The sequence below is a fragment of the Alligator mississippiensis genome, chromosome 1 (genome assembly GCF_030867095.1).
Source record: "Alligator mississippiensis isolate rAllMis1 chromosome 1, rAllMis1, whole genome shotgun sequence".
In the NCBI taxonomy this organism is placed as follows: domain Eukaryota; kingdom Metazoa; phylum Chordata; order Crocodylia; family Alligatoridae; genus Alligator; species Alligator mississippiensis.
The window spans coordinates 21207484-21229539 of record NC_081824.1 but is presented as its reverse complement, the minus strand read 5'-3'; the positions used below and the strand labels follow the sequence as shown (position 1 = coordinate 21229539).

At 44.9% G+C, this 22056-nt stretch overlaps 1 long non-coding RNA gene across 2 annotated transcripts in view; it reads left to right on the top strand.

Annotated features, from left to right (window-relative positions):
* Positions 1–22056, top strand: part of LOC109281692 (uncharacterized) — a 58942-nt gene that overhangs the window by 3659 nt on the left and 33227 nt on the right. The gene's annotated exons all lie outside the window — the stretch shown is intronic.

Sequence of the window (22056 nt, the reverse complement as noted above, 5' to 3'; positions counted from 1 at the left end):
CTACATGTGTGTGCCCTCACTGTGCAGTAAAAATGTCTGATCACAACTAAATTTGATACCTTCAAATACAAATGCAAGTATCAAATTTAGTCTGTTCTGAAATTGTCTCAATGATGTATTTCATTTTACTGTGGGATAAACTCCTCAGCTACTCACAGGATGCACCATGAGAAGGTATATGTCTTGCATCCAACTATATGCCATTGCAAGTATATTAGTTGCAAACGGCAACTTTCCAGAATCAGATAGGAATTTTGACAAGGTCATCAAGTATAAAACCACATCCATCCTAAAATCACCAACTGCAAATAAAAACCTGACAGCTCCTTTCACTTAAGACGAGATGAACACGGCACTATCCCACGTTAAAACAGGCAAAGCTGCTCACCCTAACCACATTTTTCCTGAACCCCTCACCAAACTTGGACCTATAGCTATGGGCCTATAGCTATGTGTATGTAGCTTTCTGTCAACATGCATGCATCATTGCAAGATACCAACATTTTTGGCGCAAGACCAACATCATTGCAATACAGAAGCCAGGGAAAGACCCAAAGAGCTACAGACCCATATCACTTCTATCGGTGCTCTATAAACTCCTAGAGCAGCTTATCCTGAACTGGGTCGCACCAACTGTTGACAACAGCTGCCGCATAAGCAGGCAGGTTTCAGAAGAAACCAATCAACCTTTGACTGTGTGGCAGCTCTTACAACTGACATCAAGAGAGCCTTTGAGAATCAAGAAATGGTTGGAGTGGTTCTAGCTGACCTAACAGAAGCCTAGGACACAGTCTGGCACCCAAACCTTCAGTCAAAGCTACTTACCACACTACTAGACAGAAGTCTGGTTAACTTTATCATGGGGATGATCTCAAATTGGTCCTTTTGTACACTCTGAGTACATCATGTGGGAAGACAAGTCATCACAAGAGACTCAAGGAGTACCACAAGGCTCTGTCCTAGCTCCCACTCTGTTCAATATCTACATGGCAGGCTACGTAAGCACCACATCAACCAAATACATGTATACAGATGACCTGGCACTTGCTGCTGCTAGTGATAACGTATCATCAATAGAGACCAAGCTGAACCATGACTTGGAACTCATAGCTTCCTACCTAAAACATTAGTGACTGAAGTTGAATATATAGAAGACAACCTCAACACTTTTTCACCTGAACAATCATGCCATGAATGCCAAGATAAGAGTTATTGTGGAGGGGAAAGGGTTACTGTTCAAGCAGACACCAACCTACTTGGGTGTCACTAGATAGAAGCATAACCTTCCACCACCACCTGGAGAAGTTGAAGCACAAGGTAACCTCAAGGGCAGTAGTCATTAATGAACTAGCCAGTACAACATGGGGAGCTGACTTGCCTGGCTGTCTCTGGCAGCAGGGCAACACCTGCTCCCTGCTGCTGCACACCCCCAGCAGCGTCTCTTTGCAGGTGCTGTGATAAAGTGCCACGCGGCTCCCAGTCCCTGGCCCTGACCGTGCACTGGGTGCTTCTAGCAGGTGTCCAGGGCCAGCATCACAGGGACAGCCTCATGGGGGTCCAGAGAGCTGTCACAGGACATCATGTCCTCACAATCCTCCCTATCAAGCCCTGGCACCACCCACGTACACATTCCTGTGCTGACCACTTGGGCCCCCAACTGGATCCAGGAGGAAGTTGTCAAACTCTTGGCCCTCAGGGTTAGAGCTGAGGTTTGTTCAGGGTGAGTGCTCAAACACCCACATTTATGATGCCCTGTTGGGTGGTATGTGTGAGCAAGGGCACTCCTGGTTGGTGTAGCAGTGCTGCATTAAAGTCAAAGCCTTGCAAGCACAGCGGATGGCTGTGAACAACTACAATCATCAATCTGGTCATGCCCACAAGATCATGGCCTCTATGTGGGAGCTGACCTGGATTTTTGGCATCCCAGGACCCAGGCTGCACCCCTGTGAGTGTCACCAGCCAGGGAAGCCTGCCTGAGTTGCCGTTCCATTCTGACCTCTCCAGTGACACATCACTGGAGGAGGGGGCCATGCCCTTGCCAATGGGGAGGCCCACACTGAGCTTCCAGTCTCACCAGTACTGGGTATGTGGTAAGTCCTGCACTGAAGGAGTGCCCTCCCAGTCCCTGCCCCTGCCCCTGGTCCTGGCCCCTGCACCTGGCCTTGGCCCCTGCCACTGCTCCCTGCCTATCCCACCCACAGTCCCCTAGTCCCTGGTTCTCCCCCACTACAGCATGCAGAGAAGAGAGACAAAGTTCAGAACTTTATTCAGCAGCCCATGTCCCTGCAGCTGTGTGGGAAGGGGCCTCTCATACCCCAAGGAAAGCTTTGATGCCAGTGGTTACGTCCTCTTTGGCAGCTGGGGGCAGGGACATGTAGTTCAGCAACAGGTTGCCCTCCAGGCAGTGATGGCAGTTGTGGGGCAACTCAGGCACCATTTACACCATTGTAGCTCAGGGTCCCAAATTAGGAGTGCAAGTATGCCTGGGGCACCAGAAAGATCAGCAGCAGGGCATGGTGGCTTGGGCACACCTCAGCCTGCACAAACATCTCATCACACATCGCTTGGGGATGTGCAGCAGGGGCAAGTTCAGGGTGCAGCGGCAGTGCTGGTGGGGAGGCCCCCAGTAGGGAGGGCAGGGATGTGGCCAGCCCCTCACCCCAGTTGTTCAGGTGCCCTGAGCCCTGACATCATGGGCTGGGTGGCAGTGTAGCAGAGTGGGTGGCCTGCAGCGGGAGAGGAGAGGGGGGTCTGGATCCATGGCACGTTTTGCCCCCTAGGCTCCCCCACCCCATGGCACCCCACTCTGGGACATAAAAACAGAGATGTAAATATTTTTAATATTGTAAAGTGGGGTTTTTATTGTTGATGGGTGGGAAGGGTGGTGGAGGGGCTCTGTCTTTTGAGGAGGGAGGGGGGAAGAATGGGGGTGGGTGCTGTGAGGGGAATAAATCTTTTTTGTTTCAAACATATACCTGTCCTGAGAGTGGTGCTGGGAGTGTGCAGGGGGTAGGGGGTGTGCATGGCAGGGTAGGCAGGTTGGAGTGGGGAGTTAAGGAGTAAGGGGCTGCCCAGGGCCTCCCACAGATGATGTCCTGGCCCCCACTTGTGTGTCCAGAGGGGGCCTGGGGGGAGGGGCTTGCTGGGGCCAGCAGGGCCAGCACCATGGCCAGCTGTAGTGCAGGGTGCCAGTCATCACTGCTAGGGGCAGGGAGGCAGGATGAGCAAGGAGGGAACTGTCTCTTGCTATCCATGGGCACATAGCTCCTGGGCAGAGAAGGGGCTGGTCGGGGATCAAAGGGTGGGGCTGTGTTTCCAAGATGGCTGCCAAGCACTGACAGCTGGGCTGGACCCTGGAGATCCCCAGACTCCCTCCCCCCCTCCCCCCCACCCTGGTGGCCACAGGGGCACATGACAGAGCTTGAGGGACTTGGCACTAAGTTCAGTACAAAGTTTTTGCACATGTAGACACCTGCCAAAATTGCTTACTGTCCATTAGCTCAATGCTCAGTAAATTTAGTCGTGACCAATTGGATGTGTAGACATGCCCAGAATTTCCCAACCTTTTAGCATACTCATACTATTGAGCATGAAGTATGGTTGACTGCAGTCAGTAGAAAGACTCAGAGACACTACATTTGGGTTGCAGTTACCTGTGGAGATATGGGTTTGGATCTAATGAAATGTGGCCCACAAAACTGTTACTGAACTCCCTGAAAAGTTGGACTTGTCAACAATTGTCAAACGTTTGTGACACCCTGAGGAATTACAACTAGGTTGTGGACCCCATGGTTTGTATTGGCTAGTAATTCTTAGCAAAGCCTACTGGGAGTGAGAAGTCTGGGCCCTATATATAATGGGTTCCACACACTCTGAAGGCAGTGAGAGGGGTGGCAATGCTACCAGAAAGTATGCAGTGAAAAGGCAGCAGCTGGTCCAAGAGGTCAGTCAGAGTGAGGAGAAACAGCATCTTAAAAAGAGAGTAATGAGTGTGGATTGTTGACTATGCAGTTGAGGACCCATTCCCTTACAGATATCTTAGACTGCCATGAAAGGTAAAGGATGGCAATCATACCCATTGTGGGTATGAGGACCTTACCTATTGTGGGTAGGAGGAACTTACAGAGAACTGGAAATAAAAACAACCTAATGTAGACAGAGGTAAAACAAACAGTGGTGAATATTCTTAACAATAATTTCTTCATTGCTGACTTCCTTTCTGAGGTGGTCAGGTCATCTGGCTCCACCCGGGAGAACCTGGTGACTCTCCCATCAGCTGAGTTGGCTGTAGATCAGGTTCTGTACTGGAATCATTTCCCTGCCTGTTGAAATACACCCTTTTTTGCATGAAACACATCTATTGTTTAACACAGCACAGCAATAACTGAGGGCAGGAAATGAAGAATAATGGTTCTACTTGAAGCAGCTAATTATGTTTCTGTTGATCTACTGTTAAACTTTCTGTTATCATTGGCTATGCAATTTTGTATATCTTACTTGCAGTAAGGTTTGCTAGTGGCTTCATTTTGGCCTGTAGCATGTGAAGGAACCATCTGTGCTATGCTTTTCTTTATACACTGCTTGCCAATATGGTTGTGTTTTACATAAAGTTACCTTAGGTTATTAAATGCAGGGTTGTTTTCAAGCTCAGCTGAGGAAGAAGGCAGGGCAGGCTGGCACCTCAGAAACTATCTGATTCAAAGAGGAATTCGCTTTCATAGATGGTTGTCATAGCATCTGATTCAGTAAGCTGTCATCTACAAAAGTTTATGAATTAGTCTCTGAGGTACCAATCTGCCTCGCCTTCCACCCAACTTCAGACTAACACAGCTAACTACGTCTTTAACTCAAATCAGATAATAATTATAAAACATTCAGGTTTGGCCAAGCAAACTAGATGTAAGGACTGTGGTAGGCAATGTTGTCTAGTGGGTAGGCCACCAGGGGAAGGCTAAAGACAGGAGCTGGAATCCAAGGTATCCAATTCAAGAGGGAATTCCAGGAGCAGAGTCCAAGTCACAAGCCAAATCTGGGCTCTAGAGGCAGAGTCTGAGTTACCAAAGTCAGGAAAAAAGTTCTAAAATACAAGAATCCAGAAGCAAAGTTGAGCAGAGTCAGAAGTCAGAGAACCAAGTACACAGGATCCAGAGAAGCTTACCACAGCAGATCTACACAAAGAATTGTTAGCTGGTCTGCAGTCTGCTGCTATAGGTGGACTTAAATGGGGAGGTTGCTCTCCCCAGAATCCAGTTAGGAGACCTTAAAAGTGGCCAACAGGTCCATCAAGTAGGGTGGGGCTATTAGACCCTTTGGCAGGTTTGTTCAGCTGACCAGTTAGTGCAGGCTGGGCACCTGGTAGGACCCCTATAAAAGACTATAACTACTTGGTCAGCTCAGGATCTAGCATCATTTCTTAAAAGCAATTATAAAAGGTAAGTCTTCATTGTAGAGTTGATCCAAATCAGAGCACCTGAATTATTCTAGTTGGGCTGTGAGTGGCCACACTGCAATGTTGTACCTGAGTTATTGTGTCCTCATTCATGCTGCCCTTGCCTGTACACAGAATTTTGGGGTGTTTCTGTGCTACACTGGACTACGCCACTCATTGCCTCAGTGAAATGTGGAAGGACATAACTACCTTCCAGTGTCATCTCATCATATACCAAGGACTATTGTCACTTGAGTTATCCACCCTGCGTCAATGGTAGGTGGGTTATAACCCAAGTGAAAGTGGCACTTGGACATTAATTGATACCCCAGCCAGAGGGAACAGCTAGCCTGAATTGAAACCACAATGAAACTAAATTGAAAAGGATTTGTTCCTCAACAAGACAAAACTAGAGGCAACACCAAAGAGAGCCCAAGTAGCTTTGGAAATGAAGACAGGCATGCAGAGAGACATGAGGAACAACAGTGGTATCACACACATGCAGTCATAGTCCAGCGATTTCTGAATGAATACTACAGAATTGTGCCAAAACTATTAGCGGACAATAAACAAAGTCAGGAAATTTCATATGAAAAGTATTCCCTTGAATATACCATGCATTCAAGGACTTTTCAAAAAATGATTATGGGTGAGAAATAGCTCTTCAAAATATCAAGGCTGAAATGTGAAAATCTTGTCAACTTCCAGGGGGCTCTGTGCATCCTGCTTTAATTTTATGAAATTGGATTTTCCTATCATGATCAACCTGTGATATTATATAGTATTTTATCAGACACACAGGACTATTTGAATGACAAAAAAATGTTTGTTTTAAGGCTCTTCATGGTTCAAGGTACTGCCAGCAGCTGAAATAAGTACCTTTGTTCCAGACTGCAGAACCGGAACAAGGGGCTCCTATACATGTGCAGGGCTCCAACATACTGTAATTACAGCGCATTGGAGCTGACTTGATAAACTGTGTCTGCTGGAGCATGGTAATTACTGCGCGTCATCAGACTCCAGCATCACGTGTATCAGCATGCACACATTGAAAAATGGCAGTGGAGGTGCTTTAACTAAAGCTCATGTGATGAGCTTTAGTTAAAGCGCCCCTGCTGCCACTTTTCAGTGCAGTGACGCTGATACACATGATGATCTGGGTGCTTTAATTAGCATGGTTCTTGGAGCCGTACTAATTAAAGTGCCCCCCTATGCCCTCGAGCATGTCTATAAAAATGCAAGAAGACCACTTTGTGCTCTTAAGAGGGCAGAAGAAAAATTCTTTCTGTCACTTTGAAGCCCACGGTTTACCTGCCAAGCTTCCCAGCCTGTTCTCCACCCAGCTCCATGCTCACAGAGCTGAGCAGGGAACAGGCTCACTAGCCTCTGCCCCACATGTGGGGCAGGGGCTGGGAACTGCCCTCGTCAGAGTCAGGCCCCAGCCCCATGCCCTTATCAGGTGATCGAGGCACAGAACTTGGAAAGAGCTGTGGGGATGGGGTAGGTCCCAGTCCCCTGCCCCAATCCCCTGGTGGGGCAGAGAGCTAGCTACTAACTACCCCACTGGCACATCGGGGCAGAGGACTGGGACCTGCCCCTCCCCTACAGCTCTTTCCAAGTCTCCTGCCTCTGACTGGGGATCCCGGCCCAGGAGCTCCCTGTTGTCAGGGCAGGGGGGAATTCTCCCTGCCTGGCAGCAGGCAGTCCCTGGGGGCAGAAAGCAATGCCCCAGCTCTGCCCAGGAGACAGCTGTCTCCTGGCCCAGTGTTTCCTGCTAGCCCCTGGGCTATCACCCAGGGGCAGCCTAAAGCTCCCCCTGGTGGTATTGAGGGCCCCAAGAATCGGGAGCTGTTTGCTGCCATTAACAGGAAATCTGCTCCCGGTTCCCCGTATGTGTAGATGCCTGCCTGGGACTGTTTACTTGTGAGTAGCATAGTGATCAAATGCATGTGTAGATGCACCCAGTTAGAAGCAGAAGACTGACCTTACAAGTATTGACTTACTCCTTGTGATGAAATGTAATCAAGTCCTACCAGTTTCAACTTTGAAATTTTCCTGAACCTGCAAAGTTACAGGTCTGAACAGATCTGCTAACAGGCTTATGGATAAAAAATAAGGGAAAGAAAACTAAAGCAAACTGTTGCCTGGAAGAAATTTCAGTACACTCTAAAAATGGTACAGATACATTACTAAGCATAGCTACTGCTATTTAAAAAGTGTGAAGAGCAACTTAATACTGGCAGCAGCAACAGCAGTCAATACAAGGAAGACAGTCTTCCAGTCAGGGACGGCCTTCCTATTCTGCAGAACCTGTAGCCGCAGGGGGCCCCACAGCCAAGGGATCCCACACAGCCGGGCGGAGAGGCTGAGTCCCCTCCTGTGTTTGGCGGTGGCTGCCGTGTTTGCAGTGTAGCTAGCCCACCTGCCCGGCGGGTTGGATGTTTGTTTAAGTATTCTGGCTGGAAATCCTGGCCATCACCCCTCCCACCGTGTCCAGTGTGCCAGGACGTTCATTTACCGGTGTAAGTGTGCCATGGACAGCGGGCCCCACACCCTGCTATGATGATCTCTGCTGATGGATCGGGTGCCCCAAAACTATATCTTGCAGGGGGCACCAAAAATTGTGGGCTATCCTGCTTTCAGTAGACAGGGAAGTTTTGGTGGGTCTGGAGATGACTGAAGAGGCTAATGGAGATCTTCATGTTTCACTGCAGACATGGCATACAGTTCCAGAAGGAAAGAGTGGATCCTGGTGATACTGGTTACAGCTCTTTCCTTTTCTCCTCTCTTACCTATTTGCCTCCATAATGAGGCTAGTTGGTTCAAAATGGTCAATGTCTTATTGTACTTCACAGCACCACTGGGGACAATTCAATGCTCTAATCTCCCAGGTACTGATATTAATAACACATTTCTTCAGACTGGCCTTCTATTTAACAAGTTATGGAGATCAACTTAATACCATTATAGCAGGCAAGGAAGGACAGGCAAGGAAAAAAGAGAGGAAATGTTGCCCTACATGTAAAGGAGATGCACATGTGTTCATTGTCACATGCACATGACAATGCAGGAGTTAGGCCTTTTGAAAGCCTTAAGGTCAGAGGGAAAAACAGCAGTGGGGATTTCACAGTGGGCATCTGCTATACACACACAAGGAAAAAAATCCAAAAGGTCAAGGCACAATTTGAGAGGCAACTGACAAGGCTTGTAAAAGAAAATCAAAAAGGACTCTGTAAGTATGTCAAAAGTAAGAGAAAGACCAAAGAAATGATAGGTCCTTTAGTAAATGCAGAAGGCAACCTAGTTATAGATGTTGCAGAGAAGGTCAAGGTATTTAATGGCCTTTTTACTTCAGTTTTCAAGAATAATGTCAGCTACCAGATGACACACAGAGTTGGCAGCAAAGATAGGGAAGGAGACAAGCAGCCTGGAGTAATGAAAAAACAGGTTAGGGATTGCTTATAGAAGCTAGATGTTTTCAAGTCAGCAGCACGGGTCATCAAGATTATATTTCAAAGTGCCTAGAGGAGAACAAATTGATCAGGAACAGCCAGCATGAATTCACCAAAAGCAAGTTATACCTGATAAACCTGATTTCCTTCTGTAACAAGGTGACAGGCTCTGTAGATAGGAGAAGAGTGGTGAAGATAATAAACCTTCATTGTTATCAAGACTTTTGACACTGTCTTCCATGACATTCTCATTTATTAGATAATACAGACTAAAGCATGGTAATGTGAATACTTAACTAGTTGGATTGTTGTGCTTAAAGAGCAGTCATCAATGGCTCAATGGGTACATCTACATGTGTATCAACGTGTCATAATTATGGTGCATTAAGTTTAGTACCTATAATAAAAGGCACTTACTTAATGTGCTGTAATTGGTATTACTGTGCAGTATTACTAGCGCACATTGTTTGCATGGTGCTAATGTGCAGTAGACTAATTCTACTGCACATTAGCGCATTAGCATGGCTTTCACTGTGATGTGCTAATGCACAGTAGAATTAGTCTACTGCACTTCTAGTATCTTGTTTAGACTCAACCATTGTCTAGTTGGGAAGAGGTATCAAGTAGGGCTCCCAGAGATCCATCCTGGTTTTGGTATTGTTTTATATCTTTGTTAACAATTTGAAAGATCAGATTAAGTGCACACCCAGCAAATTTGCAGATGACAGGGTAGGGCTCAGATCAACAACAACCTGGAGATCTGAAAAAAATACTCCAAAACCAAATGGATGAAATTCAGCAAGAATAAGGAATAAGTGCAAAGTCCTGTACCCAAACAATTACACAAATAAAGACTGAGCAATGATTGTCTAGACTGCAGTACTGTAGAAAAGGACACAAAGCTGACCATAAGCTGAATATGAGCAAATGGTGTGCTCTTTTTGCCACATACTGGATTTTATTAATAGAGGTGTCACTTGAAAATCAAGGAAAATGATTCTTCTGCTCTGTTCAATACTGGTGAGGTCTCTCAGTTTTGGGCCACCATTCTTTAAGAAGGATGTGGACACATTAGCCCAGCAAAGCACTACAAAAGTTATTAAAAGCATGACTTACAAGGAAAGGCTAAAAAAACTAGGATTATTATTTAGTCTGGAGAAAAGAAGAGGGGGTTGATAGCAGTCTTAAAATATCTGAAGGGTACCTATAAAGAAGCTGGAGATAGACTATTCTCTATGGCCATAGGGGATAGGATTCAGAGCAATGGTCTTACACTCCAGTAGAGGATTAAGGTAATTTAGCTTGGATATTGGGAAGAAGTTTCAACATACTGATGCTGCACAAAACTGAGTTGTGTCCAGTTCTAGACTATATTGAGGCAGCCTCTCCAAAAAACAAGCAGCAATCCCAGACTATTTTATGCTTCTCCCGTGATACTAATGCCCTCAGCTATCCATCCAACTCCAGTTTAGGGGCACTTTGCCTATCTCTTCCATAACAGCTGGCAAACTGATGTCACCATATCAAGACTCTGTGCAAGTAACATACATCTAAACTCCAAAAAAGACAGCTTAGGAGATGCTCCTTGGTGCCTTCCCTCTAGTGCCCTTGAAGAGAGCCTTAATGTGTTTGTTTGCTCCATGTAAAAAAACATACTCAGGAAGAACTAATGATTCAAATGTCTCAACAATAAAATAAGTTTCAGGCAGAGACCAAACCACAAAAAGCTTATCATGAAATAAACTCGCTTCAGAAATTGCTGAGCACGTAAAATACAAGGCACCTACAGAAATCATTTGGCAATGTTAACTGTAACAATGAGAGTGATTTGTGCTTGCTGCTCTTGGAAGCTAGTGTGCGGCTTCTGTTGAAATCAGCAAAGCCACATTTGTCATTAAAGAGTCAGGCTGACCCCTGATAAAATGTCATTCTCTTGATAGGATTAAGTTATTAGGACTTCGGTGAAGCTATTATCATGAAGGCAAGTCACTCTGATTTAAGTGGCACAAGGTAAATACTATCTCCCACATAAAATCAGAATGAAGAAAGCTATGAAAAATAGACTATATTGTATACATTTATATCTTAAGAGCATACATTCTCATCCCTTGAACCCACAATATTCATTTCTGGCAAATAAAATAAGTGGAGATAGAATAACCCATCCCAGACTGAAATCAAACCTTTCCAAGGTTCAGAAAGTTTGGTTAGCCTTTTTTAATTACTAACTTTTCAGTTCTGGAATCCGGTTTGCCCTAGATGAAGAAGTATTGTAATCTCAAAAGAAAAGCTATTTCTGCTGTAATTCTGCTGTGTGAGGAGTTCCATAAGATCTCCTTCCAAGTTTTACAGATCAGGGAGGTAGTTTCTTATCCAAGCCAATAATCTAAACATAAAGGTTCCCCATCATTAACTACTATTGATTGCCTTTCTCCATAGTCAACATAAAAAGATGCTGTAGGGCTACATTGTCCACTGCCTTGCCCCCATGGTAAACATCCAAGGGATGAGACTGGAGCCTGGAAGTCAGAGATGCTCACCTCATGAATCTTTACCTCTTAGAAGAGGTGCTAAGGTAATTGGACCTGACGTGGGTAGGTTCAGGATCCAAACTTTGGTGTCTCATAGTTTCATAGTTGGTAGGGTCAGAAGGGACCTGAACAGAACATCAAGTCCACCCCCTGCCATGGCAGGAAAGGATGCCGGGGTCAGATGGCCCCAGCTAGGTGATTATCTAGCCTCCCTTTGAAGACCTCCAGGGTAGGGGCGAGCACCACTTCCCTTGGAATTTGGTTCCAGATCCTAGCCGCCCTGACTGTGAAAGGCTAGGATCAGGCTAGATTCAGGATGGACATCAGGCTTCCTGATGTCCAGCCTGAATCTACTCTCTGTCAACTTATGGCCATTATTACTGTTACTCCCAGTAGTGCTTGGGGGAACAGGGTCTTGCCCGTTCCTCGCTGGTCCCCCTTGGTAAGTTTATAGATGGCCACCAGATCCCCTCCCAGCCTTCTCTTGTGAAGGCTGAACAGGTTCAGGTCCTGTAGCCTCTGCTCATAGGGCCTGCCCTGCTGCCTCCTGATCATGCGAGTGGATCTCCTTTGGACCCTCTCGAGGCTGTCCACATCCCTCCTGAAGTGTGGCATCCAGAACTGGATGCAGTACTCCAAGTGTGGCCTGACCAATGTCACATAGAGGGGGAGGATCACCTCTTTGGACCTGCTCGTGATGCATCTGTGGGTGCATGACAAGGTGTGGTTGGCCCTACTCACCGCATCCTCACATTGGTGGCCCATGTTCATCTTGGAATCAATGACTCCAAGGTCCTTTTCTGCCTCTGTACTGATGAAGAAGGGAGTTCCCCAGCCTGTAGGTATGCTGCTCTTTCTCCCCAAGTGCAATACCTTGCATTTGTCAGTATTCAAACCCATCCTGTTCTCATCTGCCCACCCTTGTAACCTGTCCAGGTCTAGTTGTAGCCTGTCCCTCCCTTCTAATGTTCCCACTTCTCCCCACATCTTAGTGTCATCTGCAAACTTGAACAAGGTGCTTTTCACCCCCTTGTCCAAGTCGCTGATGAAGATATTGAACAGTGCAGGCCTGAGGACCAAACCCTGGGGAACCCCACTGCCCACATCCCTCCAGGTTGAAAATGACCCATCCACCACCACTCTCTGGGTGCAGCCCTCCAGCCAACTTGTGACCCATCCGACTATGGGTCGCATCAACACCACAGTCACCTAATTTTTGGATGAGAATGGGGTGACAGACAGTGTCGAAGGCCTTCCTAAAGTCCAGAAAGACTACGTCCACTGCCTCACCTGCATCTAAGGATTTTATGACCTGGTCATAGAAGGCCACCAGGTTGGTCTGACAGGACCTGCCTCTAATGAACCCATGTTGGTTGCCCCTAAGCATAATTTCCCCTGCTGGTCCCTCACAGATGTGCTCCTGGATAATTTTTGTCAAAGAACTTCCCCAGGATCGAGGTAAAAGGCCTATAGGGTCCTGGGTCCTCCTTCTTCCCTTTTTTGAAAATGGGGACCACATTGTCCCTTTTCCAATCCTCTGGCACCTTACCAGAGCACCATGAGTACTTGCAGACCTGTGCCAGAGGTCCCGCAATGTCCTCTTCTAATTCCCACAGCACCCTTGGGTGGAGATCATTTGGAACTGCCGATTTGAAGACATCCAGTCCCACCAGAAGTTCCCTGACCAGGTCCTCTCTGACCCTGGGCCAGGCTGTGCCTCTCCTGAGTTTGTCCAGGATTCCAGTGGGGGGGGGGGGTGTCCCTGTCCCTGTCCCTGTCCCTGTCCCTGTCCCTGTCCCTGTCCCTGTCCCTGTCCCTGTCCCTGCTCAGAAATATGGAAGCAAAGAATTTGTTAAAGAGGTCAGCTTTATCATCTGGTGCAACCACCAGATTGCCAAGTGTGTCCTGCAGGGGCCCCACGTTACCCGGTGCCTTCTTTTTATTCCCTATGTATTTAAAAAAAGACTTCTTGTTGTCTTTGACCCAGGTTGCTAGTCCCAGTTCTGTGTCCATCTTAGCCTTTCTAACAGCCCCTCTACAGTCTCAAGCAATGGAGGTATAATCCTCCTTGGTGATGGTCCCTCCCTTCCATCAGATGTATGCTGCTTTTTTAGCTTTCAGATGATCCTGAATGCCTTTGGTGAGCCATGGGAGCTTTTGAGCACTCTTGCCCTCTTTGATCACATTGGGATTGTTACCCTTTGGGTTCAAAGGATCGTCTCCTTAAGGAACGACCACTCATCTTGGACTCCTAACTCCCCTCCCCTCCGGGACCTCAGTGCTTCCCCGACTTATCTCCTTAATTCACTGAAATCGGCCCTCCTGAAGTCCAGGGCTGCTGCCTTGCTGCAGGCCTTTGACACCCTGTGCTGGACGGTGAATTCCAGTAGGTGATTGTCTTGTGGTGTTCCTTCTTTCTTTCTCATGGTTTTCCATCTCTGTTCAGACAGTGCCATGTGTAGAGTGGCACCACCTCCCCTGGAGGCATCTCCTTCGACCTTCTCCTCCAAGTCTGCCAGGGCCTTGAATCTGTTCCCCAGTGATACCTGGAGAGCTACTTCCACACTAGCCTGAGCAGCCCTGGTTCTGGTGGTCACCTTCTTCCATTCCTTGGCTGTGCATCTCTTGTGGGAGATCTGTCTGTTGGAAGACTGATCCTGCAGAGAAAGGAAATATGTGTCAATCTCATCCTCCACAGCCCTGATTCCCCTTAGCCTGCTCACCTCAGCCTGGAGCTCCCTTACCTGCTCCTCCAGGGCCCAAAGTCGGGCACAAGAGGGACAGTCAAGAGAGCCTCCAGACCCCCCTCCCACCCACAGCATCTGGGTCCCAGTCAGGCAGCCCCACAGATTGGGGGAGGGGCTACCAGCACCACCATGGACTCCATCTGGGTGGAATTAATGTCTCTTCTAATATATAAATGGTAGAAGCTTGAGTCCTGATATGCTGTGCTTATCCCTCAGCTTTGTATGGCACCAGGAGACCAAAGCGTATTTTTACCATAGCAGCGCATGTGTTCTACTATAATTTGCTCTACACAGGGTCTTCCCTTGAAAACCATCTGAAAGCTCATGTAGAATGCGGTATTCCACCTTCTGACATTTGCAAGACATTGGCCACCATTGTTCTTTTGCTTTACCTGTGGCAGGTTAAGATGTTATGCCTTCTGGTTGTGTCTGTTGACTGTGTTGTTTCACTAATAGGTTAGATAATGGATTTGATTGGGTGGTTTGGATAGGAACGATCCTGCCTCTTGTGGAAGTTTGGCCTAGATGACCCCTAGAGATCCCTCCCAGGCCTACGTTTTTATGATTCTATGGGGTGAGTCACCAGGAGTATGTAACTCCAATGCTCTAGCATCTGCCCTGTCTCCCAGTAACTCTTTGGGCATAATTCAAGGTTCTGACCTATAAGACTCTAAAACAGTTTGAGACCTACATACCTATGGGACCATCTTCACCCTTATGCCACGCTGTGACCTTTAAGGTCAGCAGAGAGCAACCTCCCATGAGTTCAATCAGCACACCATGTTCACTTGAAGAAAATGCATGAGAGGTTGTTCTCCACAGTTGCACCTCCGCTCTGGAACTCCTTTCTGCTTGGGGCTTGCTAGAGTCCAAGCCTGGACATCTTTCATCAGCTCTGTAAGAGCTTCCTATTTGGGCAGGTGTTTACTGAACAAAGCTGGTATGAGATCCCGTTTAGGGGGGTCTCTGTTTTACATTGATGTTCAGGTTCCCTTTTAAGTTGTTTTTGTTCTCTTGTCATTCTTCTGTTTTTAAGTGTTAAGTTATTCTGTTTTCTTATTATAAGCCACCCTGAACCTTTTTTTTGGATAGGCAGCATATACATCAAACAAAGAAGTAAAATACCTAAGGGACCACTTTCTCCCTTTAACCCTACCATGACCCCTAAGCTCAACTGAAAAGAACCTCCTGCAAATACCATCAATACATCATGTCCACTTGGAAAAAAGTGCGCAAGACCATTCTCCACATCCACTCCCCAGTTCTGGAACTCCTTTCCTCCTGAGGCTCATCTGAGCCTGAGCCTGGACATCTTTGAGAAGCACTGTAAGGCCTTCCTATTTGGGAAGGCATGCAGCAAATAAAATCAGATCAAGATATCAGTGGCATAACTAGGGCAAGGTAACTGGGGCAACTACCCTGAGTGCTGAATCAGGGAGAGTGGAAGAAAACTACTGATGCCACAGCTGCACAATCTGCACCAGCGGCTCAGAGGTAACCAATAGTGGCCAATGCCCCTGTCTGAAGCAGCTGCCCTGGGTGCTCAGCCATATCGTTACACCTCTGCAAGATGGTGGATAGTGTTTAGGGATCTTTATGCTGTGCTGATATTTTAGTCCCCTTTTTAAGTTGTTTTTAGATTGTTTTGTTCTCATCCCTCACTTTTCTGTTGTCATTCCCCTCTTTTATAAATTGTTCAATTCTCTTATTGTAACTGCCCTGAGCCTCTATAGGGAAGGGTGGCATATAAACTAACTAGCTAACTAACTAGCCAACCAAATAAATAAATACATCTACCTATATGAATTGTGAGTGAGATGGGATGGGAGTTAAAGTTTAACATCATTAATTCCCACTAGCTTACCAGGTGATGTTTCTTACAAGGCTATGTTTTGATCCATGCACCGTGGTACCACTGCATCCTTCTTGGAGTTCCAGATAAGGTGAGTTGTCTTAGGCCTTGAATTCAAAATAAGGAAATAACACACTGCATTAGTTTTATTCCTGACTTCTACTGTTCTTAAGGTTAACCAGCGGACCCACATTTTCCAACGATGGTCTCTTTGTGTGCCTAAGAAAGCCTATTTAAGCTCATGTTCACACGGATTTGGGACATATGCAACCTATTATTTAGGTGTGCAGGTTCAGTGAAAAAAAATCATGTATAAAATGGCTGCTTGAGGACTAATGGTGGCTCCTCTGGAGCCTTATTAAAATATGTTCTTTGGTGTTTACTAGTTCGAATGGTCCTCTTAGTTTAAAGTTTTCATCAGTGAAGCTATATTTATGGCTTTGGTCCCTTGCCATAGCAAAAGTCTATCTAATTCATGATCAAGGTATTTAAAAGAACATCAATTTACCTTGAAAGTACTTTATCCAAGATTATATTATAGTCTATGTACCTTTGCAGAATTTTCAAGAGTCGATTATGTTTATCAAGGACATTTTTATTAGACACCTAGGATTTTAGGGATCTGTGATATGCATGATATAAAGACGTTTGCTAAGGTTATGTAAGTTGCTTTTGGAATGGGATCAAAACATAGTCCAAAGCTCCCTACCCCCTTACTTACAGAGCTGCTGTTATTGTATTTAAGTTTGAATAAACTTTTCTCTGGAAGGTGATTGCTCACAGCAGTTAATTTTAAACTTGCAGGCTTAGATCTGGCTTTATGTGTGTGAACAGGCCTGTCATCATACATTCCAGGTTACTCTCAGAAATGAATGTGTCTTTCCTCAGTGTTTCTCAGTGCAAGGGCGTCAGACATTCCTTCTGCTCTGCATTAATCCAATTACTAAACACCTGCAGACATGCAATAACAGTTTTGGAGCCAAGTCCCTTAGAAATGGTTTTATAGGAGAATGTAATCTGCTGTCCTGCTATCAGGAGTCGCGTTACACACCTGCCAAGTCCTGAGCTAAAAAATAACAATCAGCGTTCTAATTCATTGCAAGAATGTTTTGGGGGCACATTAAACAGACAAAATGACATGCTTTTTAATTTCACTGCCATGGAGTCCATTAAACATTTTGAACTTCTAGCTAATTTTATTAAAAGCCAATTTTAGAACTAAATTATTTACAATAGGGTATGATAAAAATGGACTTCTCATGGCAACTTAGGCAAGTTCCAAAATATCCATTAAAAAGAGCGATGAATCAAACACATATAGTGTCATTCCAATTCTCTTCTTAGAATTTTATCTGAAAATTGCCAAAATGCACATCAAAGTGGAATGAATTTTAAAAGTATGAAATAATTGGTTTTTCTTGTGCTATTCTTTTTGTTTTCTCCCCAAAAATGTCTTTTTCCTGTTTTTTTCCCTCCTTTTTTAAAAAACTACTCATGCTTTGCATAAATTTACCCAAGCTTCTTCCCAACTGAAAAGATATTCAAAAGCACAAGAGGAAGTTGAGTTCCAGCCAAAAAGATCGAACAGTTGTTAGGATGCCAGCCTAGGACCTAATGACCAGATGCAGTTGCGCTCTCTACGAATTTCCTCTTAACCTTGCTGAAGTCATTCAAGTCAAGATCTACAAAAGTATGCTTACATTGACCGCATGTTGTCATTGGCTTTGGGGTTAGATGTTGGCCTTGGAGGCATAAAAGCAAGAGTTCAAGACTGCTTATGGTATCTCCTGACTAGGCAGAGGGCCCTTCCCAGTTGCAGCCAATTATTTTGGGCTTTCCTTTGTGGCTGTAGGGAACAGGACTAGGAGCAGTGGCCTCAAGCTGCAGCAGATGAAATTTAGTTTGGAGATTAGGAGGAATTTACTGACTATGAGCTACCTAGGGAAGCTGTCAAATCTCTGTCTTTAGAGGTTTTCAAGATCAGGTTACTCAGAAACTTGGCTGGGATGATTTAGTCAGGAATGATCCTGCCTTCAGCTAAAATAAATGACCTTGTGAAGTCCCTTCCATCCTTACTTTCCAGTGATCCTATGATCCCTGCCATTGCTGGTGAGTGCCACTTTTGACCATGTCCTGCCCCCATTCCCAAGATTGTAAATGCCAACCCAAGAAAAGAGCACCCACCAGTCTGGTCCTGTCCCAACCACTTCCAGCCCACCAAAGAAAGAGGCAGGGGAAAGAGGTGGCTAGCAGGGGAAACTCTAGAGCTTGACTGCTTCATTTCCAGATTTGGTAACATGTGCAGGAGCAAGTAATCATGGTACAACTAACAGAAGCACTCCCTGGGACCACTGAGGATCCAGTGTTGGATATACCTACAGGAACTGAAGTGGGATGCTGAACATCCTCATACCTAAATGTTAGGCTTTGGATCCAGGACCAGAATTCACAAACCTGAGCAAGGTACATAAGGCTATATCAGCATGGTAAACTCACCATGCTCAGCAGCTGCCTCCTTAGGTTTGCTGTGCCACTCTGGGTTGGCTGCCCCAACCTAGAAACAGCCTGACCATATCTGAGTGGTGCCACAAGTGGATGAATTGGCCCTGCCGCCCAGCAATGATGATGGCTGTGCAGACCTGACTAAGCTGCTTCCAGTTCTGGAGGCGGCCTGCACAGAGCAGTGTAGTGAGTTGGAGGTTACCACTGATAAGCTTACTGTCAGACTGTGCATAGTAAACATGGTCTAAATTCTCTCTGGTTTAAATGGGAATGTTTAAGAATGCAGGAATGGCAATGGGATTCATAATGCTCAGCATTTTGAGGGCACAGATGACTGAGCCAGCCAATAGAAATGCAGAAGAGAGGTGTCTGTCTTGAATTCCACATTTCTCCTAGATATATGTAGCTGCTTGGTATCTTGTGGAAGCTTTAAGGTACTTACCTCTCTGAGACTGTGAAGTACAGCCTGAAAATCCACCTAGACTTAGGCACCAAAGTCTGAAAGTCCACCTAGACTTAGGCACCAAACACATTACCCCTTTGTACAGATGAAAGAGGGTATTGCTACTGCACATCTAAACCACTTGCCCAGGAAGTGGAAACTCAGCATGTGGTGGTTCAACTCTGAGTCTTTAGCTTCCCAGGGGAGTGTGTAAATCATGAGACCATGAAATAAGCAGACCTGATGGGACCATCCATCCCTCTTGTTAAAGCTGGGCCACTTGGTAGCAAAGAATTCAAGATCCAGAAGGAAAGGGAGAAAAAATCAAAAGGGTAGAGCCCAGCTCTGTACACAAGATGGTAGCCCTGGCTCTATAGCCCATCAAGAAAGCCATTTATCAAGCAACTATTAATGCAAAAGACATAATCAACCCAAAACCTAAGACTCCTTCCTTCACTCAGCCCCAGTGAAATTCCCTTTGATGTCTGATGAGAGTCCTCACATTCTAATTCTAAACTCCCTTATGCTGAGGAGTGGGGTAGAAAACCCAAGTAACTTATTTTCTTGCTATCTTCTCTAGCCATTAAGCTATTATGCAAAAGTGTTTTTCAATAGAAGTGGCCATGGCATTTAAACTTGGTGCTAAGGGGACTTAGGCTTATGAACATTTAGTTTGTGAATTATAAACAGGCTTACATAGAGCATAGACCCTGAGATGCTTGGCTCAGCTGAAGTGGCAGCATTTCTAAATATGTGCAAGGTGCCCAAGTCAGGTTTTTTTCAGTAATTTAGTACCTTGAGGAGTTTCAGTTGCATAAGTAGGTCGAACAGGATTTATATGAATCACTTTCTCAGCCTTCAGTGCCCAAATGTTCTGCAAAGCCCCTTTTAGGGTGCCCAAGGTCCTTTGTCATTCTTACCCACCACCACTCGGTAGTTTCTTCATATGGAGAAAAAGGATAATAAAAATTGTGTGTGTCACAGAAATGTTGGTGTTGGACAGAAATATACAATTTGTGAGGCTCTCTGATATGACTGTAAATCAATCATATGAGCATTTAAGATTGAAACTCCCAATAACTTTTTATAGCAGTTAGATTCCTAAATATCATATTAAGCTTGCAGTAGCTAATGTATATTTCTATAAGAAAAAAATATGTTTAATAAAATCTGAGCCAAAACCTTTTTTTACTGTCATACATTCCATTCTCTTCACTTAAAAAAGACTGAGCCCTAATGTTATAACTAGAAATGATTTAACCAGTGAACCAAAGCCCACTGCAGTTATTGTTAGGATCCCACTGAATCCATAGGGCTTTTGGTCAGACCTTTAAGTTTTTTAGCTACTCTAAGGCTGATTCTCCAGTGCTTTGTCCTGTGCAAAGTAGGTACAAAATGCTACTGAATTGGAACTCCCTGTGCACTTTCCATGGTAGAGAGATTTTACACCCGTTTCAGTCAGCTGTAAATGACTATAGAAGGTGCAGAGGAAATTGGCCCTCTGTGTGTTCTTCTCTTCCTATTTACTTTTCAATCACAAGTAATCCACACCTATATAAAACAGGTGTAAATTAGAGGAGAATCTGACCCTCCTTGTGACTAGGGAGGAACTAACTCCCAGACCTATATGGGAAGAATTAAAAATCCTATGTCAGTTCAAGATGTTAGATTCATCAGGTGAAATTTAACCTTCATCCTTTATTGAGCCAAACTTCTCATCTTCTTCTCAATGAGATTATTAACATGTATTTCTAACGTCTGTTTATTCCATTTCATTTCATTAGCAACCATTCCAAGTTTTGGAATGCAACCCATGCAAAACTTCAAATATGGATTTGCAAGAAAATATTTAGTGCAATCCACATAGATATTATTCCTGTTTTCCTTGGCAACAAAAATGCCACAGTGATGATATGTACTTTGTTCAGGAAGAGAAGTTGGATTTGACCAGGAGTCACCTGCACTTTATAGCATTGCAGTCAGTGTTAAGGGCTATACAGAAAAGTCCTTGGGGGTCTTTTGCACAGCTGTAGACAAGACAGCAGCAGAATTTTAGCCAACAAGAGCATTCCAGATCTGCAGTCCTGTGTTCTAACCCCTCCCAAACAACTTTACATTCCCCCATCCCATATGTAACCTTCAGCCTCTACTCGAAGCAAGCCGCCTGACACTAACAATAGTAGTCACAAGGAAAAGTAACCTCTGTCATCCTAACAACTTTTGAAAACTAAAATGCTTAGGATGTGATTTTAATTAAAATGCACATTGCCTGACTTTTCTTTCTGCAGAAAAACATCTCTCTCTCAGACAAAGAGAGAGAAATTTGGAATGCCCATTTCTGCTCTCACAGTTTACTGTCAGTATTGCCACTGTACAGCCTGATTTATTTCATTTATACAGTCTTGAAGAAAGATATAAGTAAACAGATAAGGGCTGGGGTTTTTTTGTTTGGTTCTGTTTTCACAATAATGTTCGAATAAACTGTGTTTTGGAAAGAAACTAGCAGTAGATTTTTTTCTTGCCATTTTAGGACGCTTTTCTGTATTCCCATGAAAAATATATATTTTTATTACTGTTACATTTTTCACGCCGCTACCATTACTGTTTTTTACTTAGCATCAAGATATTTTAATTCATTTCATGAAAAATTGCTTTGATCTCTGTTAGAAAACAAACAGCACAGAAACACCAACAGTTCTTCAACTGATGATAGTGCCAACCTTGCATGTCACACTTCCCATCGGTTGTTCTGAAAGTACTTTACAAAAGACGGTCAGGGCCAATCCATTATATCCATTTTTACCAAGAAAAAGTAAAACCAAAACTAATGCTCCTTTTTCCAAGTTATAAGTGTAACTAAACTAAGAGTATAAACAAGGACATTCAAGCATTGCTGTTGCCTATATTATATCGGTATAACAAATCTGGCCTGCCAGAAACTATAGTTGCAGAGAAACAATCAAATGTCTGACTGTGCGTATAGCAGGGCAGAGATGTACCTTACAAACTAGCTAAACTGGAGATGCATAAGCTTTCATGAGCTCAAGTTCACTTCATCAGATGCTGTGAAAGGACATGCACAGAGCAATCAATCAAATAGAG